General features: G+C 46.8%; 1 protein-coding gene and 1 long non-coding RNA gene across 2 annotated transcripts in view; one reads left to right on the forward strand and one right to left on the reverse strand.

Annotated features, from left to right (window-relative positions):
- Positions 1 to 17,758, forward strand: part of LOC149980702 (uncharacterized) — a 90,134-nt gene that overhangs the window by 28,114 nt on the left and 44,262 nt on the right. The window lies entirely within an intron of this gene.
- LOC149980703 (uncharacterized) lies at positions 12,760 to 15,648 on the reverse strand. Its single transcript, XR_016482995.1, has 3 exons — positions 15,543 to 15,648; positions 13,366 to 14,842; positions 12,760 to 13,008 (listed from the first exon to the last, which is right to left on the reverse strand). It is a non-coding gene; the product is annotated as an uncharacterized LOC149980703 (long non-coding RNA).

Consider the following 17,758-nt stretch of genomic DNA (forward strand, 5'->3'; position numbering starts at 1 on the left):
CTGAGGGGTGACCAGTCCTCTACTGACTGTACTGGGTAGAGTGGAACCAGGCTCTGAGGGGTGACCAGTCCTCTACTGGCTGTACTGGGTAGAGTGGAACCAGGCTCTGAGGGGTGACCAGTCCTCTACTGACTGTACTGGGTAGAGAGGAACCAGGCTCTGAGGGGTGACCAGTCCTCTACTGACTGTACTGGGTAGACCAGAGGAACCAGGCTCTGAGGGGTGACCAGTCCTCTACTGACTGTACTGGGTAGACCAGAAGAACCATGCTCTGAGGGGTGACCAGTCCTCTACTGGCTGTACTGGGTCAAGAGGAACCAGGCTCTAAGGGGTGACCAGTCCTCTACTGGCTGTACTGGGTAGACCAGAGGAACCAGGCTCTGAGGGGTGACCAGTCCTCTACTGACTGTACTGGGTAGACCAGAGGAACCAGGCTCTGAGGGGTGACCAGTCCTCTACTGGCTGTACTGTGTAGACCAGAGGAACCAGGCTCTGAGGGGTGACCAGTCCTCTACTGGCTGTACTGGGTAGACCAGAGGAACCAGGCTCTGAGGGGTGACCATTCCTCTACTGACTGTACTGGGTAGAGAGGAACCAGGCTCTGAGGGGTGACCAGTCCTCAACTGGCTGTACTGGGTAGACCAGAGGAACAGGCTCTGAGGGGTGACCAGTCCTCTACTGACTGTACTGGGTAGAGAGGAACCAGGCTCTGAGGGGTGACCAGTCCTCTACTGACTGTACTGGGTAGAGAGGAACCAGGCTCTGAGGGGTGACCAGTCCTCTACTGGCTGTACTGGGTAGACCAGAGGAACCAGGCTCTGAGGGGTGACCAGTCCTCTACTTGCTGTACTGGGTAGACCAGAGGAACCAGGCTCTGAGGGGTGACCAGTCCTCTACTGGCTGTACTGGGTAGACCAGAGGAACCAGGCTCTGAGGGGTGACCATTCCTCTACTGACTGTACTGGGTAGACCAGAAGAACCATGCTCTGAGGGGTGACCAGTCCTCTACTGGCTGTACTGGGTCAAGAGGAACCAGGCTCTAAGGGGTGACCAGTCCTCTACTGGCTGTACTGGGTAGACCAGAGGAACCAGGCTCTGAGGGGTGACCAGTCCTCTACTGGCTGTACTATGTAGACCAGAGGAACCAGGCTCTGAGGGGTGACCAGTCCTCTACTGGCTGTACTGGGTAGACCAGAGGAACCAGGCTCTGAGGGGTGACCATTCCTCTACTGACTGTACTGGGTAGAGAGGAACCAGGCTCTGAGGGGTGACCAGTCCTCAACTGGCTGTACTGGGTAGACCAGAGGAACAGGCTCTGAGGGGTGACCAGTCCTCTACTGACTGTACTGGGTAGAGAGGAACCAGGCTCTGAGGGGTGACCAGTCCTCTACTGACTGTACTGGGTAGAGAGGAACCAGGCTCTGAGGGGTGACCAGTCCTCTACTGGCTGTACTGGGTAGACCAGAGGAACCAGGCTCTGAGGGGTGACCAGTCCTCTACTTGCTGTACTGGGTAGACCAGAGGAACCAGGCTCTGAGGGGTGACCAGTCCTCTACTGGCTGTACTGGGTCAAGAGGAACCAGGCTCTAAGGGGTGACCAGTCCTCTACTTGCTGTACTGGGTAGACCAGAGGAACCAGGCTCTGAGGGGTGACCAGTCCTCTACTGGCTGTACTGGGTAGACCAGAGGAACCAGGCTCTGAGGGGTGACCATTCCTCTACTGACTGTACTGGGTAGAGAGGAACCAGGCTCTGAGGGGTGACCAGTCCTCAACTGGCTGTACTGGGTAGACCAGAGGAACAGGCTCTGAGGGGTGACCAGTCCTCTACTGACTGTACTGGGTAGAGAGGAACCAGGCTCTGAGGGGTGACCAGTCCTCTACTGACTGTACTGGGTAGAGAGGAACCAGGCTCTGAGGGGTGACCAGTCCTCTACTGGCTGTACTGGGTAGACCAGAGGAACCAGGCTCTGAGGGGTGACCAGTCCTCTACTTGCTGTACTGGGTAGACCAGAGGAACCAGGCTCTGAGGGGTGACCAGTCCTCTACTGGCTGTACTGGGTAGACCAGAGGAACCAGGCTCTGAGGGGTGACCAGTCCTCTACTGGCTGTACTGGGTAGAGAGGAACCAGGCTCTACTGGCTGTACTGGGTAGACCAGAGGAACCAGGCTCTGAGGGGTGACCAGTCCTCTACTGACTGTACTGGGTAGAGTGGAACCAGGCTCTGAGGGGTGACCAGTCCTCTACTGGCTGTACTGGGTAGAGTGGAACCAGGCTCTGAGGGGTGACCAGTCCTCTACTGACTGTACTGGGTAGAGTGGAACCAGGCTCTGAGGGGTGACCAGTCCTCTACTGACTGTACTGGGTAGACCAGAGGAACCAGGCTCTGAGGGGTGACCAGTCCTCTACTGACTGTACTGGGTAGACCAGAAGAACCAGGCTCTGAGGGGTGACCAGTCCTCTACTGGCTGTACTGGGTCAAGAGGAACCAGGCTCTAAGGGGTGACCAGTCCTCTACTGGCTGTACTGGGTAGACCAGAGGAACCAGGCTCTGAGGGGTGACCAGTCCTCTACTGACTGTACTGGGTAGACCAGAGGAACTAGGCTCTGAGGGGTGACCAGTCCTCTACTGGCTGTACTGTGTAGACCAGAGGAACCATGCTCTGAGGGGTGACCAGTCCTCTACTGGCTGTACTGGGTAGACCAGAGGAACCAGGCTCTGAGGGGTGACCATTCCTCTACTGACTGTACTGGGTAGAGAGGAACCAGGCTCTGAGGGGTGACCAGTCCTCAACTGGCTGTACTGGGTAGACCAGAGGAACAGGCTCTGAGGGGTGACCAGTCCTCTACTGACTGTACTGGGTAGAGAGGAACCAGGCTCTGAGGGGTGACCAGTCCTCTACTGACTGTACTGGGTAGAGAGGAACCAGGCTCTGAGGGGTGACCAGTCCTCTACTGGCTGTACTGGGTAGACCAGAGGAACCAGGCTCTGAGGGGTGACCAGTCCTCTACTTGCTGTACTGGGTAGACCAGAGGAACCAGGCTCTGAGGGGTGACCAGTCCTCTACTGGCTGTACTGGGTCAAGAGGAACCAGGCTCTAAGGGGTGACCAGTCCTCTACTTGCTGTACTGGGTAGACCAGAGGAACCAGGCTCTGAGGGGTGACCAGTCCTCTACTGGCTGTACTGGGTAGACCAGAGGAACCAGGCTCTGAGGGGTGACCATTCCTCTACTGACTGTACTGGGTAGAGAGGAACCAGGCTCTGAGGGGTGACCAGTCCTCAACTGGCTGTACTGGGTAGACCAGAGGAACAGGCTCTGAGGGGTGACCAGTCCTCTACTGACTGTACTGGGTAGAGAGGAACCAGGCTCTGAGGGGTGACCAGTCCTCTACTGACTGTACTGGGTAGAGAGGAACCAGGCTCTGAGGGGTGACCAGTCCTCTACTGGCTGTACTGGGTAGACCAGAGGAACCAGGCTCTGAGGGGTGACCAGTCCTCTACTTGCTGTACTGGGTAGACCAGAGGAACCAGGCTCTGAGGGGTGACCAGTCCTCTACTGGCTGTACTGGGTAGACCAGAGGAACCAGGCTCTGAGGGGTGACCAGTCCTCTACTGGCTGTACTGGGTAGAGAGGAACCAGGCTCTACTGGCTGTACTGGGTAGACCAGAGGAACCAGGCTCTGAGGGGTGACCAGTCCTCTACTGACTGTACTGGGTAGAGTGGAACCAGGCTCTGAGGGGTGACCAGTCCTCTACTGGCTGTACTGGGTAGAGTGGAACCAGGCTCTGAGGGGTGACCAGTCCTCTACTGACTGTACTGGGTAGAGTGGAACCAGGCTCTGAGGGGTGACCAGTCCTCTACTGACTGTACTGGGTAGACCAGAGGAACCAGGCTCTGAGGGGTGACCAGTCCTCTACTGACTGTACTGGGTAGACCAGAAGAACCAGGCTCTGAGGGGTGACCAGTCCTCTACTGGCTGTACTGGGTCAAGAGGAACCAGGCTCTAAGGGGTGACCAGTCCTCTACTGGCTGTACTGGGTAGACCAGAGGAACCAGGCTCTGAGGGGTGACCAGTCCTCTACTTGCTGTACTGGGTAGACCAGAGGAACCATGCTCTGAGGGGTGACCAGTCCTCTACTTGCTGTACTGGGTAGACCAGAGGAACCAGGCTCTGAGGGGTCACCAGTCCTCTACTGGCTGTACTGGGTAGAGAGGAACCAGGCTCTGAGGGGTGACCAGTCCTCTACTGACTGTACTGGGTAGACCAGAGGAACCAGGCTCTGAGGGGTGACCATTCCTCTACTGACTGTACTGGGTAGACCAGAGGAACCAGGCTCTGAGGGGTGACCAGCCCTCTACTGGCTTTACTGGGTAGAGAGGAACCAGGCTCTGAGGGGTACCCAGTCCTCTACTGGCTGTACTGGGTAGAGAGGAACCAGGCTCTACTGGCTGTACTGGGTAGACCAGAGGAACCAGGCTCTGAGGGGTGACCAGTCCTCTACTGACTGTACTGGGTAGAGTGGAAACAGGCTCTGAGGGGTGACCAGTCCTCTACTGACTGTACTGGGTAGACCAGAGGAACCAGGCTCTGAGGGGTGACCAGTCCTCTACTGGCTGTACTGGGTCGAGAGGAACCAGGCTCTAAGGGGTGACCAGTCCTCTACTGGCTGTACTGGGTAGACCAGAGGAACCAGGCTCTGAGGGGTGACCAGTCCTCTACTGACTGTACTGGGTAGACCAGAGGAACCAGGCTCTGAGGGGTGACCAGTCCTCTACTGACTGTACTGGGTAGAGTGGAACCAGGCTCTGAGGGGTGACCAGTCCTCTACTGGCTGTACTGGGTAGACCAGAGGAACCAGGCTCTGAGGGGTGACCAGTCCTCTACTTGCTGTACTGGGTAGACCAGAGGAACCAGGCTCTGAGGGGTGACCAGTCCTCTACTGGCTGTACTGGGTAGACCAGAGGAACCAGGCTCTGAGGGGTGACCAGTCCTCTACTGGCTGTACTGGGTAGAGAGGAACCAGGCTCTACTGGCTGTACTGGGTAGACCAGAGGAACCAGGCTCTGAGGGGTGACCAGTCCTCTACTGACTGTACTAGGTAGAGTGGAACCAGGCTCTGAGGGGTGACCAGTCCTCTACTGACTGTACTGGGTAGACCAGAGGAACCAGGCTCTGAGGGGTGACCAGTCCTCTACTGACTGTACTGGGTAGACCAGAGGAACCAGGCTCTGAGGGGTGACCAGTCCTCTACTGGCTGTACTGGGTTGAGAGGAACCAGGCTCTAAGGGGTGACCAGTCCTCTACTGGCTGTACTGGGTAGACCAGAGGAACCAGGCTCTGAGAGGTGACCAGTCCTCTACTGACTGTACTGGGTAGAGTGGAACCAGGCTCTGAGGGGTGACCAGTCCTCTACTGGCTGTACTGGGTAGACCAGAGGAACCAGGCTCTGAGGGGTGACCAGTCCTCTACTGGCTGTACTGTGTAGACCAGAGGAACCAGGCTCTGAGGGGTGACCAGTCCTCTACTGGCTGTACTGGGTAGACCAGAGGAACCAGGCTCTGAGGGGTGACCAGTCCTCTACTGGCTGTACTGTGTAGACCAGAGGAACCATGCTCTGAGGGGTGACCAGTCCTCTACTTGCTGTACTGGGTAGACCAGAGGAACCAGGCTCTGAGGGGTCACCAGTCCTCTACTGGCTGTACTGGGTAGAGAGAAACCAGGCTCTGAGGGGTGACCAGTCCTCTACTGGCTGTACTGGGTAGACCAGAGGAACCAGGCTCTGAGGGGTGACCATTCCTCTACTGACTGTACTGGGTAGACCAGAGGAACCAGGCTCTGAGAGGTGACCAGTCCTCTACTGGCTGTACTGGGTAGAGAGGAACCAGGCTCTGAGGGGTAACCAGTCCTCTACTGGCTGTACTGGGTAGAGAGGAACCAGGCTCTACTGGCTGTACTGGGTAGACCAGAGGAACCAGGCTCTGAGGGGTGACCAGTCCTCTACTTACTGTACTGGGTAGAGTGGAACCAGGCTCTGAGGGGTGACCAGTCCTCTACTGGCTGTACTGGGTAGAGTGGAACCAGGCTCTGAGGGGTGACCAGTCCTCTACTGACTGTACTGGGTAGAGTGGAACCAGGCTCTGAGGGGTGACCAGTCCTCTACTGACTGTACTGGGTAGACCAGAGGAACCAGGCTCTGAGGGGTGACCAGTCCTCTACTGACTGTACTGGGTAGAGTGGAACCAGGCTCTGAGGGGTGACCAGTCCTCTACTGACTGTACTGGGTAGAGTGGAACCAGGCTCTGAGGGGTGACCAGTCCTCTACTGGCTGTACTGGGTAGAGAGGAACCAGGTTCTGAGGGGTGACCAGTCCTCTACTGGCTGTAATGGGTAGACCAGAGGAACCAGGCTCTGAGGGGTGAACAGTCCTCTTCTGGCTGTACTGGGTAGAGAGGAACCAGGCTCTGAGGGGTGACCAGTCCTCTACTGGCTGTACTGGGTAGAGAGCAACCAGGCTCTGAGGGGTGACCAGTCCTCTACTGGCTGTACTGGGTAGACCAGAGGAACCAGGCTCTGTGGGGTGACCAGTCCTCTGCTGACTGTACTGGGTAGAGAGGAACCAGGCTCTGAGGGATGACCAGTCCTCTACTGGCTGTACTGGGTAGATAGGAAGCAGGCTCTGAGGGATGACCAGTCCTCTACTGGCTGTACTGGGTAGAGAGGAACCAGGCTCTGAGGGGTGACCAGTCCTCTACTGGGTAGAGAGGAACCAGGCTCTGAGGGGTGACCAGTCCTCTACTGGCTGTACTGGGTAGAACCAGATGAACCAGGCTCTGAGGGGTGACCAGTCCTCTACTGGCTGTACTGGGTAGACCAGAGGAACCAGGCTCTGAGGGGTGACCAGTCCTCTACTGGTTGTACTGGGTAGACCAGAGTAACCAGGCTCTCAGAGGTGACCAGTCCTCTACTAGCTGTACTGGGTGGAGAGGAACCAGGCTCTGAGGGATGACCAGTCCTCTACTGACTGTACTGGGTAGAGAGGAACCAGGCTCTGAGGGGTGACCAGTCCTCTACTGGCTGTACTGGGTAGAGAGGAACCAGGCTCTGAGGGGTGACCAGTCCTCTACTGGCTGTACTGGGTGGAGAGGAACCAGGCTCTGAGGGATGACCAGTCCTCTACTGACTGTACTGGGTAGAGAGGAACCAGGCTCTGAGGGGTGACCAGTCCTCTACTGACTGTACTGGGTAGAGAGGAACCAGGCTCTGAGGGGTGACCAGTCCTCAACTGGCTGTACTGGGTAGACCAGAGGAACAGGCTCTGAGGGGTGACCAGTCCTCTACTGACTCTACTGGGTAGAGAGGAACCAGGCTCTGAGGGGTGACCAGTCCTCTACTGACTGTACTGGGTAGAGAGGAACCAGGCTCTGAGGGGTGACCAGTCCTCAACTGTCTGTACTGGGTAGACCAGAGGAACCAGGCTCTGAGGGGTGACCAGTCATCTACTGGCTGTACTGGGTAGACCAGAGGCACCAGGCTCTGAGGGGTAACCAGGCCTCTACTGGCTGTACTGGGTAGAGAGGAACCAGGCTCTGAGGGGTGACCAGTCCTCTACTGACTGTACTGGGTAGAGAGGAACCAGGCTCTGAGGGGTGACCAGTCCTCAACTGGCTGTACTGGGTAGACCAGAGGAACAGGCTCTGAGGGGTGACCAGTCCTCTACTGACTGTATTGGGTAGAGAGGAACCAGGCTCTGAGGGGTCACCAGTCCTCTACTGACTGTACTGGGTAGAGAGGAACCAGGCTCTGAGGGGTGACCAGTCCTCAACTGTCTGTACTGGGTAGACCAGAGGAACCAGGCTCTGAGGGGTGACCAGTCATCTACTGGCTGTACTGGGTAGACCAGAGGCACCAGGCTCTGAGGGGTAACCAGGCCTCTACTGGCTGTACTGGGTAGAGAGCAACCAGGCTCTGAGGGGTGACCAGTCATCTACTGGCTGTACTGGGTAGAGAGGAACCAGGCTCTGAGGGGTGACCAGTCCTCTATTGACTGTACTGGGTAGACCAGAGGAACCAGGCACTGAGGGGTGACCAGTCCTCTACTGGCTGTACTGGGTAGACCAGAGGAACCAGGCTCTGATGGGTGACCAGTCCTCTGCTGACTGTACTGGGTAGAGAGGAACCAGGCTCTGAGGGATGACCAGTCCTCTACTGGCTGTACTGGGTAGATAGGAACCAGGCTCTGAGGGATGACCAGTCCTCTACTGGCAGTACTGGGTAGATAGGAACCAGGCTCTGAGGGGTGACCAGTCCTCTACTGGGTAGAGAGGAACCAGGCTCTGAGGGGTGACCAGTCCTCTACTGGCTGTACTGGGTAGAACCAGAGGAACCAGGCTCTGAGGGGTGACCAGTCCTCTACTGGCTGTACTGGGTAGAACCAGAGGAACCAGGCTCTGAGGGGTGACCAGTCCTCTACTGGCTGTACTGGGTAGAGTGGAACCAGGCTCTGAGGGGTGACCAGTCCTCTACTGGCTATACTGGGTAGACCAGAGGAACCAGGCTCTTGTTCTACAGTATATAACTCTACATCTATATCTAACCTGACTAGTAATGTCCTCTACATCTAACATGACTAGTAATGTCTTCTTGTTCTACAGTATATAACTCTACATCTAACCTGACTAGTAATGTCCTCTTGTTCTACAGTATATAACTCTACATCTAACCTGACTAGTAATGTCCTCTACATCTAACCTGACTAGTAATGTCCTCTACATCTAACCTGACTAGTAATGTCCTCTTGTTCGATAGTATATAACTCTACATCTAACCTGACTAGTAATGTCCTCTAGTTCTACAGTATATAACTCTCCATCTAACCTGACAAGTAATGTCCTCTTGTTCTACAGTATATAACTCTACATCTAACCTGACTAGTAATGTCCTCTACATCTAACCTGACTAGTAATGTCCTCTACATCTAACCTGACTAGTAATGTCCTCTTGTTCTACAGTATATAACTCTACATCTAACCTGACTAGTAATGTCCTCTTGTTCTACAGTATATAACTCTACATCTAACCTGACTAGTAATGTCCTCTACATCTAACCTGACTAGTAATGTCCTCTACATCTAACCTGACTAGTAATGTCCTCTTGTTCTACAGTATATAACTCTACATCTGACCTGACTAGTAATGTCCTCTACATCTAACCTGACTAGTAATGTCCTCTTGTTCTACAGTATATAACTCTACATCTAACCTGACTAGTAATGTCCTCTTGTTCTACAGTATATAACTCTACAACTAACCTGACTAGTAATGTCCTCTAGTTCTACAGTATATAACTCTACATCTAAGCTGACTAGTAATGTCCTCTAGTTCTACAGTATATAACTCTACATATAACCTGACTAGTAATGTCCTCTTGTTCTACAGTATATAACTCTACAACTAACCTGACTAGTAATGTCCTCTACATCTAACCTGACTAGTAATGTCCTCTTGCCCCTACAGTATATAACTCTACATCTAACCTGACTAGTAATGTCCTCTACATCTAACCTGACTATTAATGTCCTCTTGTTCTACAGTATATAACTCTACATCTAACCTGACTAGTAATGTCCTCTACATCTAACCTGACTAGTAATGTCCTCTTGTCCTACAGTATATAACTCTACATCTAACCTGACTAGTAATATCCTCTACATCTAACCTGACTAGTAATGTCCTCTTGTTCTACAGTATATAACACTACATCTAACCTGACTAGTAATGTCCTCTACATCTAACCTGACTAGTAATGTCCTCTACATCTAACCTGACTAGTAATGTCCTCTTGTTCTACAGTATATAACTCTACATCTAACCTGACTAGTAATGTCCTCTACATCTAACCTGACTAGTAATATCCTCTACATCTAACCTGACTAGTAATGTCCTCTACATCTAACCTGACTAGTAATGTCCTCTTGTTCTACAGTATATAACTCTACATCTAACCTGACTAGTAATGTCCTCTAGTTCTACAGTATATAACTCTACATCTAACCTGACTAGTAATGTCCTCTACATCTAACCTGACTAGTAATGTCCTCTACATCTAACCTGACTAGTAATGTCCTCTACATCTAACCTGACTAGTAATGCCCTCTACATCTAACCTGACTAGTAATGTCCTCTCCATCTAACCTGACTAGTAATGCCCTCTACATCTAACCTGACTAGTAATGCCCTCTACATCTAACCTGACTAGTAATGTCCTCTACATCTAACCTGACTAGTAATGTCCTCTCCATCTAACCTGACTAGTAATGTCCTCTACATCTAACCGGACTAGTAATGTCCTCTCCATCTAACCTGACTAGTAATGTCCTCTACATCTAACCTGACTAGTAATGCCCTCTACATCTAACCTGACTAGTAATGTCCTCTACATCTAACCTGACTAGTAATGTCCTCTCCATCTAACCTGACTAGTAATGTCCTCTACATCTAACCTGACTAGTAATGTCCTCTTGTTCTACAGTATATAACTCTACATCTAACCTGACTAGTAATGTCCTCTTGTTCTACAGTATATAACTCTACTACTAACCTGACTAGTAATGTCCTCTTGTTCTACAGTATATAACTCTACATCTAACCTGACTAGTAATGTCCTCTACATCTAACCTGACTAGTAATGTCCTCTACATCTAACCTGACTAGTAATGCCCTCTACATCTAACCTGACTAGTAATGTCCTCTACATCTAACCTGACTAGGAATGTCCTATTGTTCTACAGTATATAACTCTACATCTAACCTGACTAGTAATGTCCTCTACATCTAACCTGACTAGTAATGCCCTCTTGTTCTACAGTATATAACTCTACATCTGACCTGACTAGTAATGTCCTCTTGTTCTACAGTATATAACTCTACATCTAACCTGACTAGTAATGTCCTCTACATCTAACCTGACTAGTAATGTCCTCTACATCTAACCTGACTAGTAATGTCCTCTTGTTCTACAGTATATAACTCTACTTCTAACCTGACTAGTAATGTCCTCTTGTTCTACAGTATATAACTCTACATCTAACCTGACTAGTAATGTCCTCTACATCTAACCTGACTAGTAATGTCCTCTACATCTAACCTGACTAGTAATGCCCTCTACATCTAACCTGACTAGTAATGTCCTCTACATCTAACCTGACTAGTAATGTCCTCTTGTTCTACAGTATATAACTCTACATCTAACCTGACTAGTAATGTCCTCTACATCTAACCTGACTAGTAATGTCCTCTACATCTAACCTGACTAGTAATGTCCTCTACATCTAACCTGACTAGTAATGTCCTCTTGTTCGATAGTATATAACTCTACATCTAACCTGACTAGTAATGTCCTCTAGTTCTACAGTATATAACTCTCCATCTAACCTGACTAGTAATGTCCTCTTGTTCTACAGTATATAACTCTACATCTAACCTGACTAGTAATGTCCTCTACATCTAACCTGACTAGTAATGTCCTCTTGTTCTACAGTATATAACTCTACATCTAACCTGACTAGTAATGTCCTCTTGTTCTACAGTATATAACTCTACATCTAACCTGACTAGTAATGTCCTCTAGTTCTACAGTATATAACTCTACATCTAAGCTGACTAGTAATGTCCTCTACATCTAACCTGACTAGTAATGTCCTCTTGCCCTACAGTATATAACTCTACATCTAACCTGACTAGTAATGTCCTCTACATCTAACCTGACTATTAATGTCCTCTTGTTCTACAGTATATAACTCTACATCTAACCTGACTAGTAATGTCCTCTACATCTAACCTGACTAGTAATGTCCTCTTGTCCTACAGTATATAACTCTACATCTAACCTGACTAGTAATATCCTCTACATCTAACCTGACTAGTAATGTCCTCTTGTTCTACAGTATATAACACTACATCTAACCTGACTAGTAATGTCCTCTACATCTAACCTGACTAGTAATGTCCTCTACATCTAACCTGACTAGTAATGTCCTCTTGTTCTACAGTATATAACTCTACATCTAACCTGACTAGTAATGTCCTCTACATCTAACCTGACTAGTAATATCCTCTACATCTAACCTGACTAGTAATGTCCTCTACATCTAACCTGACTAGTAATGTCCTCTTGTTCTACAGTATATAACTCTACATCTAACCTGACTAGTAATGTCCTCTAGTTCTACAGTATATAACTCTACATCTAACCTGACTAGTAATGTCCTCTACATCTAACCTGACTAGTAATGTCCTCTACATCTAACCTGACTAGTAATGTCCTCTACATCTAACCTGACTAGTAATGCCCTCTACATCTAACCTGACTAGTAATGTCCTCTCCATCTAACCTGACTAGTAATGTCCTCTACATCTAACCTGACTAGTAATGCCCTCTACATCTAACCTGACTAGTAATGTCCTCTACATCTAACCTGACTAGTAATGTCCTCTCCATCTAACCTGACTAGTAATGTCCTCTACATCTAACCGGACTAGTAATGTCCTCTCCATCTAACCTGACTAGTAATGTCCTCTACATCTAACCTGACTAGTAATGCCCTCTACATCTAACCTGACTAGTAATGTCCTCTACATCTAACCTGACTAGTAATGTCCTCTCCATCTAACCTGACTAGTAATGTCCTCTACATCTAACCTGACTAGTAATGTCCTCTTGTTCTACAGTATATAACTCTACATCTAACCTGACTAGTAATGTCCTCTTGTTCTACAGTATATAACTCTACTACTAACCTGACTAGTAATGTCCTCTTGTTCTACAGTATATAACTCTACATCTAACCTGACTAGTAATGTCCTCTACATCTAACCTGACTAGTAATGTCCTCTACATCTAACCTGACTAGTAATGCCCTCTACATCTAACCTGACTAGTAATGTCCTCTACATCTAACCTGACTAGGAATGTCCTATTGTTCTACAGTATATAACTCTACATCTAACCTGACTAGTAATGTCCTCTACATCTAACCTGACTAGTAATGCCCTCTTGTTCTACAGTATATAACTCTACATCTGACCTGACTAGTAATGTCCTCTTGTTCTACAGTATATAACTCTACATCTAACCTGACTAGTAATGTCCTCTACATCTAACCTGACTAGTAATGTCCTCTACATCTAACCTGACTAGTAATGTCCTCTTGTTCTACAGTATATAACTCTACTTCTAACCTGACTAGTAATGTCCTCTTGTTCTACAGTATATAACTCTACATCTAACCTGACTAGTAATGTCCTCTAGTTCTACAGTATATAACTCTACATCTAACCTGACTAGTAATGTCCTCTACATCTAACCTGACTAGTAATGTCCTCTACATCTAACCTGACTAGTAATGCCCTCTACATCTAACCTGACTAGTAATGTCCTCTACATCTAACCTGACTAGTAATGTCCTCTTGTTCTACAGTATATAACTCTACATCTAACCTGACTAGTAATGTCCTCTACATCTAACCTGACTAGTAATGTCCTCTTGTTCTACAGTATATAACTCTACTTCTAACCTGACTAGTAATGTCCTCTTGTTCTACAGTATATAACTCTACATCTAACCTGACTAGTAATGTCCTCTACATCTAACCTGACTAGTAATGTCCTCTACATCTAACCTGACTAGTAATGCCCTCTACATCTAACCTGACTAGTAATGTCCTCTACATCTAACCTGACTAGTAATGTCCTCTTGTTCTACAGTATATAACTCTACATCTAACCTGACTAGTAATGTCCTCTACATCTAACCTGACTAGTAATGTCCTCTACATCTAACCTGACTAGTAATGTCCTCTACATCTAACCTGACTAGTAATGTCCTCTTGTTCGATAGTATATAACTCTACATCTAACCTGACTAGTAATGTCCTCTAGTTCTACAGTATATAACTCTCCATCTAACCTGACTAGTAATGTCCTCTTGTTCTACAGTATATAACTCTACATCTAACCTGACTAGTAATGTCCTCTACATCTAACCTGACTAGTAATGTCCTCTTGTTCTACAGTATATAACTCTACATCTAACCTGACTAGTAATGTCCTCTTGTTCTACAGTATATAACTCTACATCTAACCTGACTAGTAATGTCCTCTAGTTCTACAGTATATAACTCTACATCTAAGCTGACTAGTAATGTCCTCTACATCTAACCTGACTAGTAATGTCCTCTTGCCCTACAGTATATAACTCTACATCTAACCTGACTAGTAATGTCCTCTACATCTAACCTGACTATTAATGTCCTCTTGTTCTACAGTATATAACTCTACATCTAACCTGACTAGTAATGTCCTCTACATCTAACCTGACTAGTAATGTCCTCTTGTCCTACAGTATATAACTCTACATCTAACCTGACTAGTAATATCCTCTACATCTAACCTGACTAGTAATGTCCTCTTGTTCTACAGTATATAACACTACATCTAACCTGACTAGTAATGTCCTCTACATCTAACCTGACTAGTAATGTCCTCTACATCTAACCTGACTAGTAATGTCCTCTTGTTCTACAGTATATAACTCTACATCTAACCTGACTAGTAATGTCCTCTACATCTAACCTGACTAGTAATATCCTCTACATCTAACCTGACTAGTAATGTCCTCTACATCTAACCTGACTAGTAATGTCCTCTTGTTCTACAGTATATAACTCTACATCTAACCTGACTAGTAATGTCCTCTAGTTCTACAGTATATAACTCTACATCTAACCTGACTAGTAATGTCCTCTACATCTAACCTGACTAGTAATGTCCTCTACATCTAACCTGACTAGTAATGTCCTCTACATCTAACCTGACTAGTAATGCCCTCTACATCTAACCTGACTAGTAATGTCCTCTCCATCTAACCTGACTAGTAATGTCCTCTACATCTAACCTGACTAGTAATGCCCTCTACATCTAACCTGACTAGTAATGTCCTCTACATCTAACCTGACTAGTAATGTCCTCTCCATCTAACCTGACTAGTAATGTCCTCTACATCTAACCGGACTAGTAATGTCCTCTCCATCTAACCTGACTAGTAATGTCCTCTACATCTAACCTGACTAGTAATGCCCTCTACATCTAACCTGACTAGTAATGTCCTCTACATCTAACCTGACTAGTAATGTCCTCTCCATCTAACCTGACTAGTAATGTCCTCTACATCTAACCTGACTAGTAATGTCCTCTTGTTCTACAGTATATAACTCTACATCTAACCTGACTAGTAATGTCCTCTTGTTCTACAGTATATAACTCTACTACTAACCTGACTAGTAATGTCCTCTTGTTCTACAGTATATAACTCTACATCTAACCTGACTAGTAATGTCCTCTACATCTAACCTGACTAGTAATGTCCTCTACATCTAACCTGACTAGTAATGCCCTCTACATCTAACCTGACTAGTAATGTCCTCTACATCTAACCTGACTAGGAATGTCCTATTGTTCTACAGTATATAACTCTACATCTAACCTGACTAGTAATGTCCTCTACATCTAACCTGACTAGTAATGCCCTCTTGTTCTACAGTATATAACTCTACATCTGACCTGACTAGTAATGTCCTCTTGTTCTACAGTATATAACTCTACATCTAACCTGACTAGTAATGTCCTCTACATCTAACCTGACTAGTAATGTCCTCTACATCTAACCTGACTAGTAATGTCCTCTTGTTCTACAGTATATAACTCTACTTCTAACCTGACTAGTAATGTCCTCTTGTTCTACAGTATATAACTCTACATCTAACCTGACTAGTAATGTCCTCTAGTTCTACAGTATATAACTCTACATCTAACCTGACTAGTAATGTCCTCTACATCTAACCTGACTAGTAATGTCCTCTACATCTAACCTGACTAGTAATGCCCTCTACATCTAACCTGACTAGTAATGTCCTCTACATCTAACCTGACTAGTAATGTCCTCTTGTTCTACAGTATATAACTCTACATCTAACCTGACTAGTAATGTCCTCTACATCTAACCTGACTAGTAATGTCCTCTTGTTCTACAGTATATAACTCTACATCTAACCTGACTAGTAATGTCCTCTTGTTCTACAGTATATAACTCTACATCTAACCTGACTAGTAATGTCCTCTACATCTAACCTGACTAGTAATGTCCTCTACATCTAACCTGACTAGTAATGTCCTCTTGTTCTACAGTATATAACTCTACATCTAACCTGACTAGTAATGTCCTCTAGTTCTACAGTATATAACTCTACATCTAACCTGACTAGTAATGTCCTCTTGTTCTACAGTATATAACTCTACATCTAACCTGACTAGTAATGTCCTCTACATCTAACCTGACTAGTAATGTCCTCTTGTTCTACAGTATATAACTCTACATCTAACCTGACTCGTAATGTCCTCTAGTTCTACAGTATATAACTCTACATCTAACCTGACTAGTAATGTCCTCTTGTTTTACAGTATATAACTCTACATCTAACCTGACTAGTAATGTCCTCTACATCTAACCTGACTAGTAATGTCCTCTTGTTCTACAGTATATAACTCTACATCTAACCTGACTAGTAATGTCCTCTAGTTCTACAGTATATAACTCTACATCTAACCTGACTAGTAATGTTCTCTAGTTCTACAGTATATGTCCTCTACATCTAACCTGACTAGTATTGTCCTTTTGTTCTACAGTATATAACTCTACATCTAACCTGACTAGTAATGTCCTCTTGTTCTACAGTATATAACTACATCTAACCTGACTAGTAATGTCCTCTACATCTAACCTGACTAGTATTGTCCTCTTGTTCTACAGTATATAACTCTACATCTAACCTGACTAGTAATGTCCTCTTCATCTAACCTGACTAGTAATGTCCTCTTGTTCTACAGTATATAACTACATCTAACCTGACTAGTAATGTCCTCTACATCTAACCTGACTAGTAATGTCCTCTTGTTCTACAGTATATAACTCTACATCTAACCTGACTAGTAATGTCCTCTTGTTCTACAGTATATAACTCCACATCTAACCTGACTAGTAATGTCCTCTACATCTAACCTGACTAGTAATGTCCTCTTGTTCTACAGTATATAACTCTACATCTAACCTGACTAGTAATGTCCTCTTGTTCTACTGTATATAACTCTACATCTAACCTGACTAGTAATGTCCTCTTGTTCTATAGTAAATAACTCTACATCTAACCTGACTAGTAATGTCCTCTACATCTAACCTGACTAGTAATGTCCTCTAGTTCTACAGTATATAACTCTACATCTAAGCTGACTAGTAATGTCCTCTACATCTAACCTGAGTAGTAATGTCCTCTTGTTCTACAGTATATAACTCTACATCTAACCTGACTAGTAATGTCCTCTACATCTAACCTGACTAGTAATGTCCTCTAGTTCTACAGTATATAACTCTACATCTAAGCTGACTAGTAATGTCCTCTACATCTAACCTGAGTAGTAATGTCCTCTACATCTAACCTGACTAGTAATGTCCTCTTGTTCTACAGTATATAACTCTACATCTAACCTGACTAGTAATGTCCTCTACATCTAACCTGACTAGTAATGTCCTCTTGTTCTACAGTATATAACTCTACATCTAACCTGACTAGTAATGTCCTCTTGTTCTACAGTATATAACTCTACATCTAACCTAACTAGTAATGTCCTCTACGTCTAACCTGACTA

Source organism: Oncorhynchus mykiss, chromosome 9 (assembly GCF_057628025.1).
Source record: "Oncorhynchus mykiss isolate SJ-2025 chromosome 9, ASM5762802v1, whole genome shotgun sequence".
Classification (NCBI taxonomy): domain Eukaryota; kingdom Metazoa; phylum Chordata; class Actinopteri; order Salmoniformes; family Salmonidae; genus Oncorhynchus; species Oncorhynchus mykiss.